Raw genomic sequence first — 15,101 nt, forward strand, 5'->3', positions numbered from 1 at the left:
CTGCCTCATGCCCCACCCTGTAGTGACACCTCCTTTATTAGGTCAGAGTGGAGATGCAACCACAGTCAGGCTTTTTCCCAGGGTCCAAGCCATCTTTCCCCCAGCAAAGGTGACACTTACCTCCTGCCGGGCCCTCTCTCCAACCCCTGCCTGGCCCCCAGCACAATGAAGCAGTATTTGGGCTGCAGACCAGAGTGGGCCCAGACTCCAGCAGCACAGGGGCAGAGGCGAGGGTGATGCAGAGCTTCCCAAGGAAGTCACAGGAACCAGACTTAGGGAAATTCAAAAGTGCTAGTCCAGTTCTGGCCATCTGAACTCCTCCTCCTCAAAGCTGAAATCTCAGAAACATTCTTCCTCCACTTGACCATAATGCTTCCAAGAAAAGTAGCTGACCTACAAAACGAGCACCAGTTAGGGCGGCAGGAGGTGAATACACCTTACAGTTAGTTATTCTAAAATATTGCCATGTCCTCTAAACTCTCAGCATCCATGTCTGATTATGAAATTCACCACTCTATTATTAGGGGTTACCACTGAATCAGTGACGACTCCAAAGTTTCTGCAGGAAGGGTTTTGGAGTAGGTGAGCAATTCACTCTGAGAAAGAGTGTTGGAAACCAAGTGAACAGCCCTTTACAGCAGCATGAGGAAGGAAGTAAAGTGGGTGCTAGTTGCAGTATTTCAAGAAAATTATTTAACATGCTGTTTTTTGAGAGGGAAGAGGTAATGAGGTTTTTATTTATTTACATATATTGTTTTTTTTTAATTTTTTTTATTGAAGTATAGTATAGTCAGTTTATAATGTGTCAACTTCTGGTGTACAGCATGATACTTCAGTCATATAGGAACATAGATATATTCATTTTTATATTCTTTTTAACCATAAGTTACTAGAAGATACTGAATATAGTTCCCTGTGCTATACAGTATAAACTTGTTTATCTATTTTATATATAGTATTTAGTATCTTCAAATCTTCAACTCCCAATTTATCCCATCTCACCTTGTCTCAGCACAGCCATTAGTCTAGAAAAATTACACTGCCACTTTTCAGAGGTCTACCCTGTGTGGACACATGGAGAAGACACCAAGGACATTAAAGTTGGCGTGTTGGGGGGAGGTATGGCTCCATGGTTAGAGTGTGTACCTAGCACGCACAAGGTCCTGGATTCAATCCCCAGTACCTCCACTGAAAATAAATAAACAGTGGGGAAAGGGGTGGGAAGGGATAAATTGGGAGTTGAAGATACTAAATACTATATATAAAATAGATAAACAAGTTTATACTGTATAGCACAGGGAACTATATTCAGTATCTTCTAGTAACTTATAGTTAAAAAGAATATAAAAATGAATATATGTATGTTCCTATATGACTGAAGTATTATGCTGTACACCAGAAGTTGACACATTATAAACTGACTATACTTCAATAAAAAAATTAAAAAAAAACAGAATATATGTAAGTAAATAAAAACCTCATTACCTCTTCCCTCTCAAAAAACAGCATGTTAAATAATTTTCTTGAAATACTGCAACTAGCACCCACTTTACTTCCTTCACAGCCCTTATAATCATCTCTTTAACTTTAGTCCTTTTTAATTGTCTGGCACACCCTCTGGCCACTAAACTGCATGGAGAAGGCGCTTCATCTTATTCCAGAATGAAGCACATAATGGTTTTTAAATGGAATTGATTCCAACATTGGCCAATGAGGAATGGGTCTGTTGTTATAATCAGCTTTCTGAAAACTTTAGCATCAATACTGAATCCCTTCCTCTTGCATTTCACAAGAAGCTATCCAAACTTGGATATGATTGAAGTGTCCCTGATTTAAACTGAATTAAAAATAATTTGATATAAATTGAATTAAAATAAGTATCTTGTGCAGAAAAAACTTCAAATACTTTTTCAGAATACAACCATCTTTTCTTTCTCAATTTTCTTCCCTTCATAACAAACTTGGCAACGCTGGGTGAGTTACATAATTAGAAATCTAGCTGCAAATTAAGTTCTCAATTACGTGAAACACATTTTTACTCCTTAAAAAAGTCTTACATGCAGTACATTAATATTTTCTTTTAGAAATTACTTTGACAACTTAATCCCTAATTCAGGGTATCCATGTAATTGACTTATAGAAAGGTTTCTCAGCAAAATATTTCACATAAAATACATATGAGATGCTGAGATCTGGGTAACAACATACCTTATTTGAAAGGCATTCACAGTTTTCAAATGCTGCATCATAATCCCACTTAAGGCCATAGTTAACTTGGTTCCTAAATGCCTGGGATTCTGCTTAAGGGGAGTTTTAAAAGACCTGTGTCTTCTCCTGTGTCCACAACTGTAGAAGCACACCAATGGCCCTCAGTCCTGCTCTCCAAATTTCAAGTAAGGGGTCAGAGCCAAGGGTCAGGACTTCAGGAAAAGCCCCAGAAATTCTCTGCCTCAAAAGCAGTTTCAGAGTTTCACATTTCCCTAAGGATGACAGAGCTGAGTGGACAAGTCAAAGTCTTCCAAATCCTGCTGGTTGTTTTGAATTATGGTGACCCTGGCTGTGTGCCCCTCGAGTTTTTATCTCCACATACTTGGATTAAATCCTGTAGTTCCTCTTCAGTTCTAGCATCTGTGACCTCTTCACAGGGTCTGTGCACTGCAGCCATTTTACTGCTTTCTGAAATAAAGTTAATGAGGATCAAGTCAGAATTTTTCTTGTTCTAAAACTTCCTGTATACAATGGTAGCACCCAAAAATTAGACATTGTTGATTTCTAAAAGCAGAAAATAAGAGCATTTTCCTAGTAGTTCCCTCATCTGACACTTCAGTTTTTATCACAACTATTTGTGAAAACGTATAAGAAGTACCAACTTTACTTGGTTCAAAAAAACTTTATGTTCTTGGAAATAAGAACTGAGAAATGATGACATAGAAAGTAAAAGCTGTCAGAAACAAAAATGTTCAATCATAGTATGATTAAATAGTAAGGCATTAGGTGGGAGTCAAAGTGAGTTCAAACCTGGGATAGACACCATTGGACTGTAATAGATACTTCATAATAGAAAGCAAGGCCAAGCGTCTACTCCTTGGACCCCAAATTCCACCAGAAACAACGAACAAAGCTTTGAGGGGGGGGAGGGAGGGAGGGGGAGAGAGAGAGAGAGAGAGAGAGAGAGAGAGAGAGAGAGAGGGAGGGAGGGAGGGAGAGGGAGAGGGAGAGAGAGGGAGAGAGAGAAAGCATTTGAACACTACTGGCAGAAACTGGCCCATGTACCTTCTGGACAATATAACTTCCTCAAAGCAAACCAGTCACGAGGCTTTCTGGTCGAAGGACTTGTGAGTATGGCATATAAGGAATACTTTCAGCATATTAGGATCAGGCAAACAACCCAGACATTTAGGTTGTTAATCAAAAGTTGACAGCTGATGGAGATTCTGCCTAATTACCAGGGAAGTCGACCTTCACAGGAAGGCTGAGCTGGGTTGGGAGGCTGAGACCAATCCATGGTCAACTCTTAACAAGCAAATAAGGTCTCTGACATCTTTAGAATTTCTCAGTGTCTCAGTCTGCAGGGCTGTGAAGCAGGGGAACGACTCGGCTCCCGGAATGTACAAACATAAAGTTTCCTTTGGGTGGAAACTGTGACATTCTCACCACTGTATAACTCAATGGAGAACACGATCAACGCCATTTAATAGCATGACCACTTTCAAGGCTCACAAAAACATAGCTAATTATTACAAGAATCATTTTCATACAACACATAAGAAATGAAAACTAAAACTGAACTGATTCCAAAAACACAATCTAGTAAACTCTTCAATAGGGAAACAACAATGGTAATAATAAAAGTCAATATATTTTGTCTGCTTACCATATTCCAGGCACAGTTCTAAGCTTTTTACATTCACCATCTCATTTACTCTTACATGATCCGCCATGAGGTAAGCTGAATTACTAACCATATTTTGTAGATAAAGACAATGCAGCTTAGAGGTAATAAATACCTTCAAACCTCTCTGGCTAGAAAACCTAAAACTGCTGTTAAAAAAAAATCTAAGAGACAGAGTTAGGACTCGAACACATGTGTTCAAGGCTTATAACAGCTGTACTAACCTGTATAAGCAAGCAATCAAGAAAGAAGAACTGGATCGAACACTTTCCATATGAACTGAGACAAGGCATTCTACATTTGTACCCTGGAGACAATTCTTGCTGTCATTCTTCTCAGAAATGCCACAGAGAACAAATTTAAGACTGCTGCTGTGAAGGAATTTGGTGAATGAAAGAGTGTATCGTGTTTTAGGTGACCATTATTTTTATTCAATTAACTTTTCAAGTATGTTTATTTGCTCCTTAAAACTGAAGCACTTCAAGGACAACCAAGAAAGTCTTAGAGTGGGGAGGGTATAGTTCAAGTGGCAGAGCACATGCTTAGCAAGCACGAGGTCCTGGGTTCAACCCCCAGCACCTCCTCTATGAACAAGTAAATAAATGAATAAACCTAATTATCTCCCCCCTTTAAAAAAAAAAAAGTCTTACCTAAAACCACAATCAGCAGTTTCTGGAATGCATCTGTCATAGACTTTTGAATAGCAAGCTTCTGGGTTATCTTCCTTTTCACAAGAAATGATAATGGCCCTAATCCAAGAAAAACAAATGGATTTAAAATGCCTATCTGAATAACTGATTTTTATGTTATACATTTAAAAAGAAAAATGCATCTGTAATTTTTATATCATTATCATAGCAACTAAGGGCAGGTACAACACAAGTGTGTGGTTCAGTGGCTCTGTTGTAGGTATATCCTGGCAGGGCACCTTTTTACTGCCCAGATCGATGCTGGAAGTTCCTGAAGTACTAGACAGGAGATGCAAGCCAAGAATGTGGCACAAATCTCACATCACTCAGATTTCAAATGGACAAGCTGAAACTACACTCCTGCTCTCCCATGCATAAACAGCTGGAATCACACAATGAGACAGGTTTGGTGGTAATGCAGATGATCTGGCCTCTCCCAGAGCATCAGCCACTCAGGTGGATGGTGGAGCCTCCTCCATTCCATTAATTAACAGATCTGCCTCTGACTTAAAACCCTAACCCCAACTGCCATGGTTTCTAAGAGAAAACTCGGTACCAGCTGGAAAAACCCTTCTAGGGATCAATATTTGACTTCATCCACTCAAGTCCTAATACAGAAGGCATAGGACTGAACATTTACACAAGAGTTTAAATCTTTAGATGATGATTTTGTTGGGATAACTGAAGGATACAAGAGATCTGTATTGGGAAGGACTATTTTAGCACAAAACAAATTATTAACCAAAAATGGAAAAAAAAATTTTTCCCTCTTCCTAAGCTTCTTGGCAGGCAGTCAGCTCTAAAATTTTAAAGTTAAAGGTTCTGTCAGGCATTGCCTAAGATAAGAACCTATAATGGCAAGGCAGAAAAACTCTGCCCAGGGCTTTAGTTACTTAGCGAAGGTGATGATGTATCTGAAAAAATGAGTTTCGGAAAGAAAGGAAAAAGGAGAAATCCCACCCCCTCACCACCCACCACACACTGGAAAACAGACCTTCCTCCAGCTTATCCAAGGGTTCCTCGGCCATGCCAGCTCCAGGACTCCTGCACTCATAGGACAGCAACACCACCTCTAATGCACAGAACTTCAGGCTTTGCTTCTAATGTGGTGCCACAGTATCTTCATTTTCCCTTTCTTCAAGGTCAGAAAGATCCTGAAGCTGGTAGAATTTTGGTGATGAGTTTTTTTGTTTTTTTTTCTTTTAACAGAGGTACTGGGGATTGATCCCAGGACCTCATGCATGCTAAGCACATGCTCTACCACTGAGTTACACCCCTACCCAGGACTTTGAATTAAAGGCAAGATTTCAAAATATTTTGTTATTAGAAGAAAAAACTAAACTCCAGCAAGCCCACTTAATAGTAGGTGTCCTGTTGCTTCAAAATCAAGCAAGACTTGCAAATGAATTACTAGATACGGACAACTATTTTCTATTATATACCATACAGATACTGGAGAAAATTAGGAACACCACCACCAAATCATTGAGGTTATCATTAATTCTACGTGGCAGGTCAGTGCTTAGATACTTCCAGCTGGAGGTCTCTCACATCTCCCCACAACCCAGTTCTAGTCTACTCTCTAAAGTCTAGGATTTCAATGTTGAAAGGAGTCTGGTTAGTCAAAGAAAATCTACAGTTTACCTTTATGATTCTTTTTGACCATCCATTGAATCCAAAGTAGTAACTGGCCATTCCTTGGCATCTGGAGATGCTTAGGGGAAGGGCATTAGGTTGAACCCCTTATGTCTGGTCCCCAGATGAACCTAAAGAGGCAAGAGACCTAAAAATAACACAACTTGACAGAGAATTATTTTGGATACACCTGAGATTTATCAATACCAATTTCATAGAGTGGTTGTGAAGATTAAATAGAACCACATTTTAAGCAATGAGTTCATAGTAAGCCCTAAATAAATGTTATTACTTTTAAATCAATACTTTTCTGTATCACTTCCAGGGCCCCTGATTAATCGGAAGGTTTCCCTGACCTCTGCTGGTGAAGGTGATGATGAAAGCAACCAAGGAAGTCCTGCAGAAGCCTCTTACAGGCTTGTGGGTAAGCAAAGGAAGTTAACGGTTTTAGTCATGTCATCCCGTAGCTCCTGCTTGAGAATATGACCTGAAGAGGAGATAAGATGGACCTGCCACTGAAGTAGGACCTGAACCTGTAGCAGCCCCACTCCCCAAGTTACTAAACGCTGTGAGAAGAAGGAACACACATACCTCTATACATTTTATAAACAACTAAAAGAATTAGCATTCTTCTAGCATCATCTGCATTAGCAAGCTTCTTTGAGAGTGCAAATATCTCATGTTAACTCTCTAAATAACTTACACATTACTGTGGATTTCTTACATTGCTAGTTCTTTCTTAAATCTCTATTTCAACTTTAGATAGGATGTAGTATACAAATACATTCATAAAAATTTAAATAATACAAATAAATTCAAAGTGTTATTCTTTTTTTTTTTTTCTTTTTCTCATCCAGCCCGCTTGCCCAAAAGATGGGAGGATGTGGTCAACTCCTCCAAAGAAAAGGCACAGACGAAGAGGCAGACAAGAAAATCATTACAAGTCTCTGCCCAGGGAAGGCAACAGTGCCAGGTGTCTCCTTGAGGATATGCACAGGACGGTTCTTCCCTCACCAGGGGACCAGTCCGAGGGGTCCAATCTCCTGCTCCAGGAGCTAGGTGGTAGCACAGCCAGCCTTAGGCTGGGTCCCACCCCTGGCTGGGCTCCTGGGGCTGGCCTAGGCTGCGAGTGGGCTCCCTGGGGGAAGTGGAACCAGCAGAGGAGGCCCCTGCTAGGGGAAGACCATGAAGAGAGAACGGAGCCGCCCTAGCCCTGGTCCCCATCATTCCATGCTTCCCCCTGGTCTAGATCAATCTGACCTGGGCTGACCCTCCCTGCCCCACCCCGGCCCACGGCTTCAGAAGGCTGGCCTAGGGGGGCCCCTGTGTGAGGCACTGGCCTCAAGACCCGATTCTGTAAGGTGTTGACAAAAGAAAAAGTAGACATTGAGGCAACAGGAGAGGAACAAAACAGCCAACACTGGAAGGGACTCAAGACACTAGGACAACCCCATCCCCTACCACTGGGGCACTGGAGCCCCAAAAGCCTGCTGGGCCCTCCAAAACCCTAATAGCTTCTAGAGACCTGGGCCCGTCCCTCTCTTCACAAAGACCTTTCTCACCAGGAACTCCACGTCTTCTGCTGGGTGGGAAAGGGGCCCAGCAAACAATGCGGGAACAATCCTTCCGTCCTGTCCCTTCCTGAACGCCTCCCCAGTGCACTCCCCTCAGGTTTCTGGGTCTCTCCCTCTCTCTCCATAAAGCACACCATAAACATATCACTCTGTTCTGAGCAAACAGCGCCTCGCTCACTTCTCAAGACCTGTCCTTAGTCCCACTACTCAATCACAGCTCCTGTCCCCTTCTCCCTCTCTGTTCCACACCAGCAGGTCTCACCTGCTCCTATTCTAATTCATGCTACGAAGCCAGGTACTCTGCACGCCTCACCTCCAATGGCAACAGACCTTTTCCACCCCACACCTAAACACCACAGCTGTCCCCAGTCACTCCCCACTCTGCACGCCCATCACTCCGCTACACTCCCACCTGCCATCACTAACCAGTTGGCCAAGCGGAGCTCTGTAACTTCCCCCTTTACTCTGCCTCCACCATTCTCTTACTTACACCCCATTACCGTTACTCCGCACTCGGTACCCCAACCCCTTTGACCCCTGCAGTCCCAGGGCCCAGGCGCTACTGACCCAACACGCCGAGGCCACAGGAGGCCGCGCCGCGAGCGGGCAACAGGGGTCCGTGGGTTGAGTACATGGTCCAGCACGGAGTGGGGAGGCCTGACCGGGGCTCGCGCCTCCTCAGCGGCCGCCGCCATTCCGCCCGCCGCCGGCCCGTTGGCAGTCGCCGCTCAGGCCTGGGGGGAGCTGGAGGCCGTTGCCGCATGCCCCACCCCACGCGGGGAGGGTCTCTGCCGGGCGCGCCTGCGCACAGCACCTCCTGCCTCCCGCCGCCGGAGGGGCGCGGGGAGGTCAGAGCGCGCCGGCCCCGCCCCGCCCCCCGGCGCGCGCGGGGGCCGTTACCGGGCGCGCTGCACCCGGGCTAACGGCACCGCCCCCTCCCTCTCCCTCCTCTCGCGCGAAGCCAGGCAGACAGGGCAGGCGTGGCGCGGTGCGCGTGCGGCCCCCTCCCTTCCCCGATTGCTGGCTCGCTCCATCCCCCCCTTGCAGCTCCAGCGGGTAATGGCTCTGGCCCCTGGCGCCCCTGCTGCTGGCGCCGCGCACCGCCTTTCTGGACCTGGCCACGGCTCAGCGCCAAGTCGACCTCTGGCCCGGAGAGGGCATGCAGACCAGCGTGCGTGCGTCCGTGAGGTCCCAGAGAGCTCTGCGCAGAAAGACCGGCGCCTCCCTTCCCTCCGCCAAAGCACTATTCTTTATTGATTTGTTTGTGCATCTTTCCTCATCAGTAGTTTACAAGCTCCTTAAGGGCGAGGGATCACCTGGCAGCACAAGGCTTGGTGGGGGTCACATGGCGGCAGGGGCTCAGGCAGGGGTCACCTTGCGGCGCGAGGCTCGGGCGAGGAGGTGGTCACCTGGCCTGGGACTCCCAGTTATTGGGGCTGGGGCAGCTTTCTCCATCCTTCCCTCCACTCTGGCTAGCTCACCTGCAAGGCCTTGGTTCCGGGTCCGGAGCTCAGCTCCCACACCAGCAAGGTTTTGTTACTTCGGGTGGGAACCACGAAAGGCACCAACTCCGCCATCCCACTAGTAGTCACCACGCAAGCGCCGCTCAGGCACAAGCAGTACTGCGCCTGCGCAAGGAGCGCCCGCGCTTTTTTTTTTTTTTTTTTTTTTTTTTTTTTTTTTTAAAGGGAGCGTGAGAGGGGCTGGGCCAGCTTGGCGGGGGTGGGGCGAGGGCGGTGCTCTGACCCCTCCTTCGCCCCTCCCACTCTGGGCCGGTCTCCCGCCGCCGGGCAACCTTGAGGTCTTCGGAGTTTAGTGCTTCTATTCAAGTGTATTTTTAGGGTAGAGTCCAAAGGGTGAGTTTACAGAATCAAGTGGTGCGGATGTCTTTAGAGCAGCTGGCTTCATTTTCAAACCCACAGAAGACTGGTGTACTAGATAGTTACCGTTAACTACCCACGGAACTTTAAAAGTTTAAACTTCCCAACTCTGTGGAATGTGACCACTGAAGATGAAATCCTTTGACCTAAGAGTGTTTGCATGAGTTTTAAATATATCAAGGTATAGCTCATTAAAGCTATCAGCTGTTTAACATGAAATCCTTAAAAAGAATTCCCTGACTTTCCTTCGTGATTTGGTAAATTATGTATGTGAGCTGGTGGAGGTCAGATGATGTGAGAAGTTGGGCGGCAAGGTGAGGAGAGAGAAATTTGGAGAAAGTTAGTCCAATTAGGGCACCAACAGCGGAGCTCCTGGTGCCTGAGAAGGGTTGTTCTCAGCATCCTAAAAGTTGGCTATGTTACTGGGGAAACAGAACAGATCCCTTGAGGTTTCCAAAGAATGGTCTTCAGACCCATGATGGGCTGTGATGAAGTTTTTACTAGTTCTCAGCAAAATGGGAAAAGGACAATATAATCAAGGTTTAAATTTTTTCCCACAGAACGAAATCTATTCCTTTGTATTATCCTACAAGTATGACTTACCTTCAATTTGATGCTAAAAATTGTCTTATGAAGAGATACTGATAAAGGATAGTTGTTTTGATTAATACTTAGGCATTAAAATAAAAAGTTGGAAACTTTCACAGTCTTAATTTTTTTTCTTTGGCATTTTACTGGTCTGTGAAATCAAAAAGTCTGGGAATCACTGAATAGTCAAATCACTCATTTTATAGCTGAAGGAGTTAAAGCTCAGAGTAGGGTTATGAATGGCTCAAGATAAAACCCTGTTTAGTCAGATAGGATTGATGGTGGCTCCGTGCAGGGCATTCCTCCAACTGTCCCTTTTCTGTCTCTGCAGTGTCCTTAAGCAGGTTTTACTTCACATCAGCACCTTCCAAGCAAAGCAGATCCTGAAGCTTTTTTAATCATCTAGATTCTAGCCTATTCTCCCGAAGTACCCCCAAATCACTGGAACCTGGCACCTGACACCATTTCTCCCCTCCCCTCCCTCCTCCACCTCAATATACCAGACCGTTAGCCCCACCCATGACCTATTTCTGAGCTTTCTTATTTCAAAAATAGTTGGATTTGGATTTGTGCTATTTGTCTGCCATATTATATTTATCATTCTTCTTTTGGGGGAGGTGGGGGGAGGTAATTTGGTTTATTTATTTAATTATTTTTTTAAATGGAGGTACTGAGGATTGAACCCAGGACCTCCTGCATGCTAAGCACATGCTCTACCACGTGAGCTATACCCTCCCCAAAAATAGTTGGCTTTGGAGGAATAACTTAAATCCTAATACTGTTTCAAACCAATAATTATTGATTTTATTACCATTGTATTCATTGTATGTATCTATTCATTGTCTCCATTATGCATGTGTGTGTCTGCTTCCCCAGCTAGATTATGAACGTGTCATGAATAGTTATGCTTTATCGTCTAATCCCTAGCACACTCCTACTCTGTTAGGTACTCAAATACATGTGGAATTAATAATAAATAAATTAACACAGTCTTTGCACAAGGAATGCTTTAATAATCCCCAAAATATAGATACTTCTTCATTAGGGTCTTCTTGGTTTGCAAATGACAGTCAGGGAACCAGGGGCCTGGGCCTGGATAGGAACAAGGAGGAAGTCCTAGAACATCATCTACTTCTGGGGCTCTGGCCAGTTTTATTTGTAAATGGAAGGGAAGAAAATAACAGGAAGTGAAGGCAAGAGGAAGAAGAATTGAAGAATTCCGAAGTGAGGAGAGGAATTCTGGAGTGACTCCACCACAGGCCTGTCCCCTGCCTCATCCCAGGTGGCATCCTGTCATCCAGCAGGAGAGTGGCCGGCCTGCACAGTGCAGCCTGCATTTTACCCTGTGGAGAGAAAGAAGACTGGTTCTTGCTTCCAACTTACCAGCTGCTTCCCCACCCACATGACCCAGGACTTAGTGAGGCTTCCATGCAGAGCGACGCCCAGCATCCCCTTCATTCCCAGCAGTCTAATCTGTCCTCCCTTGGCCCCTCTGGTTCTTCCCTTAAATTCCCTTATCCGTGCTGTTTGCCCTCTTCCCCCATTTAGTTTGCTTCCACTTTTTTTTTTTAATAGATGTACTGAGGATTGAATCCAGGACCTCCTGCATGCTGAGCATGCACTCTACCACTGAGCTCTACACCCCCCACCACAGGCTTTTAAAAATTTATTATTATTATTATTATTTGCTTCCACATTTTCAAATCCTTATCTCCCTCTGAAGGAGAGCCCTTTGTTACAGGGCTGAGAGTTACTTAAAAAAAAATTCCAGAGGCAGCAGATCTAAAGGAAATCAACACTGGCATAAAAGAAATGGGGCAGCGGGCCCCTCAGAAGTGGAAGAGTCTGGGTGAGTAATCAGAAAGAGCTTCCCAATAGACAAGGGTCTTTCTTTTCTGTGGTTGATGAAATGAATGCCTGCTGGTGGCTATACGGCGTGCTAAGGGTCTTACAGATATTCATCCATCAACACATAAGTATTGAGCACCAGCTGTATGCTAGGTACTGGACTAGACACTGGTGAAACAGAAAATCAAAATGACTCCAACCCTCAAAGGGCTTCCAGAGAACCAAGTGTAAACATGTCATCTTAGTCACTCTGTGTGCATCAGTGTTGGAGGGGTGGCTGTTCCGGAAAGGGTCCCTCCTTAAAAAAGATTTATATTCCCAAAGCTAGCATGTAAGATGGACTGGGGGATGGTCCATCAGCAGCATTCTTGACTGTCTCCACCAGAGAAAGGGATGATGGCGAACGTCTCACTTCCGAGGCTTGTGCCATCCACGAAGTCTTCCTGGAAGGGGCCAGGGAGACGTCAATATCCGTGATCAGCTACCATCCTCACGGCAGGGCCACTGCCCTTTGTTTTGTTTCCCTTACTCCCCCTCTTCCAGTTTATCTCAGCATCTTTCTCCCCACCTTATCCCTGCCCCACCCACACTCTTACCACCCTGCCACGCAGTCCCCAGCTTGGGAGGAAAAGAGCTCCCAGTCCTAGGCTCCTGCCCCTACCAGGGCTTCACTTCCTTCCTCTCCCACCTCCCATCTTCCCCTGCCCACTTCACACACCCCACACAAACACAACACACAGACACACACCCACTTCCCAGACCTAAGCCTGGCTTAACCCCTTCCTTTCTCCTGACACTGGTAAATTCCTTATGGGGTCTAGCTTCAGTTCGCATCCCTGTGATTTAAACTCATTTCTCTTGCCAGGAGCTCTGTGGAAACAGAGTCCTTGGGCCCCCAAGAACACATATGGCTAATTCAACCTTGCAGCTTTCTGGGGCCTCAGAGTAAAGAAGGAAAGGGCACCAGGAGGCCCCTCCCAAGTCATCCCAGAGACAGGAGTTATTGGCAAAGCGAGGTCCAATGAGGGGAGCTGGTGGAGAATGGGGAGGTGCTTCCTGGGGAAGGTGAACCGGCAGCCGGGCTGCCCTCCTTTGCTCACCTCTGCTCACCTCCCTTCCTCTCATCCTCCACGAGGCCTCTGGGCCATATAAGGAGGCGTAAGAGTTTCTGTTGTGTGTTCACAATCAGCCCTGTCTCTGTGGGGTCCCCTTTCCCAGACAGTGGCAGGCAGACATATAGATCTGCACACACTATACACACACACACACACACACACACACACACACTTCCATGCTCACACCTTAGAGATACACATTCAGGGACACAGATCCAGATACACAAATGCTGGCCGTGTCAGTGCTGTCTCCCCAGCACACTCAGATACACACACACACACACCCTTCTTCCCTCCTCTGCAGCCTAAGAGGGGATGGCCACCTTCATATGGGGAGATCTGGGGAACAGACGCGATGCTAAACTTCTGGCTGATGCTGGTCCCTTTTCAGCACACAGCCGCTCTCCCCTGGCATCACAGCAGTGGGGAAAGAGTGCAAACAGAAGTTGTTCCCTGTGGCAGATGGGGCAGAGCCAGGCTTACATTGGGGCAGTGGGGGTGGGGGAGCTCTGTCCCTGGTCCTGCCCTCGCGAAGGCCCCTGCTCTAGTCCTCCAGGAGGTTGTGCCCCTCCACAAAGGGCCAAAGGGACGAGCCTACAGAGAGTTCATACCTCTCCCCCTGGAGTCCACGCTCTGGGGACCTGCCCAGCAGTGACCCTGCTTCCGGAGCCTGGGGGTCTCTTACTTGGGCTCTTCCTCCTGTTCTGACAGCAGCACCACTTGGCGTGTGCACACTCAGGCAAAGAGGTGACGAGGGGCAGTTGTGGGAAAGGGACGCACACACCAGGGACACGCGAGCTGGGGTGCCTACAAGCATGCTGGAGGCCCTTTGTGATGTGGGGGGAGCCAGGGGTGTGAAGGGGATGGCCCAGGGGCTGGAGGCCAAGGAGTAGTTTTTCCCAGAGGCTGCCAGAGGCTGCCATGTTCTGAGAAGGAGTCAGAATTCTCAATTCCATCCCGGCCTTTCGGGTCCCTGTGGAGGAATACTGGTCCAGGTGTCTTATTTAACAGTTAGCTTGACTCGTAACTTGTTTAGATCTCTGTTCGTGGGACTCCGTTTGCACCACTGCCCCTGCCCACTGGTGCTTGGGGAGGGGGACTTGCTCAGGGTGTCCCTTTCAGGCCTGGGAAAAGGATATTGGTGGCAGAAGTGCCTCCCAAATGCTTCTGGCTGGAGTGACCCCTGGCACCAGCGGGAGCAGGAGCAGAGCAGGACGGTGCAAGGCCCCTGAGGTGAGGGTGGGGGTGCTCTTGCCATTTTTTGCTGCCCTTTGTCCGGGGGAGGAGCCTCGACACCAGAGGCTGCCCACGGCCTGGTCCTGTAGATGTGTGCCCGGCTGGTCTGGGAGGGCTCTTAATTACAGAGGTAGCTCCAGCCACACTTCACTGCAAGGTGTGTGTGTGTGGGGGATGGAATGTCAAAGGGAAAACAGGGAGACAAGAAATCAGATATAGAATGGGCCAGAAATAGCATGGGCCAGGGCGAGATACCAGAGGCCCCGTGATGGTGGAGGGGGAGGCTGGAGGAGGGTCAGGACCGCTCCAGAGAATGTCTATTCCCGGGTCGCCCCCACCACCTCAAACCCTGCAGGGTTCCATCTCAGAGTTTCAGGAGCCCATCAGGGTGGGCCCCAAGCATTAGGCTTGTTGTATTCTGGAGCAGGGTCTCCCTGGGTCTCTGAGCAACCCCCGCCCTGCCCTGAGTGGGCTGGGGGGGATGGTGAGGCCTTGTCAATTGAGTCACTTCGCTTTCTGCTCCTGACCTGGGCGACTCCATTCACAGGCTGACACAGCAGTCAGCCACCCTCCAGCCTGCCTGCTCCTCCTTTCCCAAAAGGCCAGGAGAGATGTCTGTCCTGACAGGTGCCCTTCCCACTGAG

At 46.8% G+C, this 15,101-nt stretch overlaps 1 pseudogene; it reads right to left on the reverse strand.

Annotated features, from left to right (window-relative positions):
* Nucleotides 1-126: 126 nt before the first annotated feature.
* Nucleotides 127-9,367, reverse strand: LOC123619916 (RAD52 motif-containing protein 1-like; annotated as a pseudogene).
* Between the last annotated feature and the right edge of the window lie 5,734 nt (nt 9,368-15,101).

Source organism: Camelus bactrianus, chromosome 16 (assembly GCF_048773025.1).
Source record: "Camelus bactrianus isolate YW-2024 breed Bactrian camel chromosome 16, ASM4877302v1, whole genome shotgun sequence".
NCBI classification, from domain to species: domain Eukaryota; kingdom Metazoa; phylum Chordata; class Mammalia; order Artiodactyla; family Camelidae; genus Camelus; species Camelus bactrianus.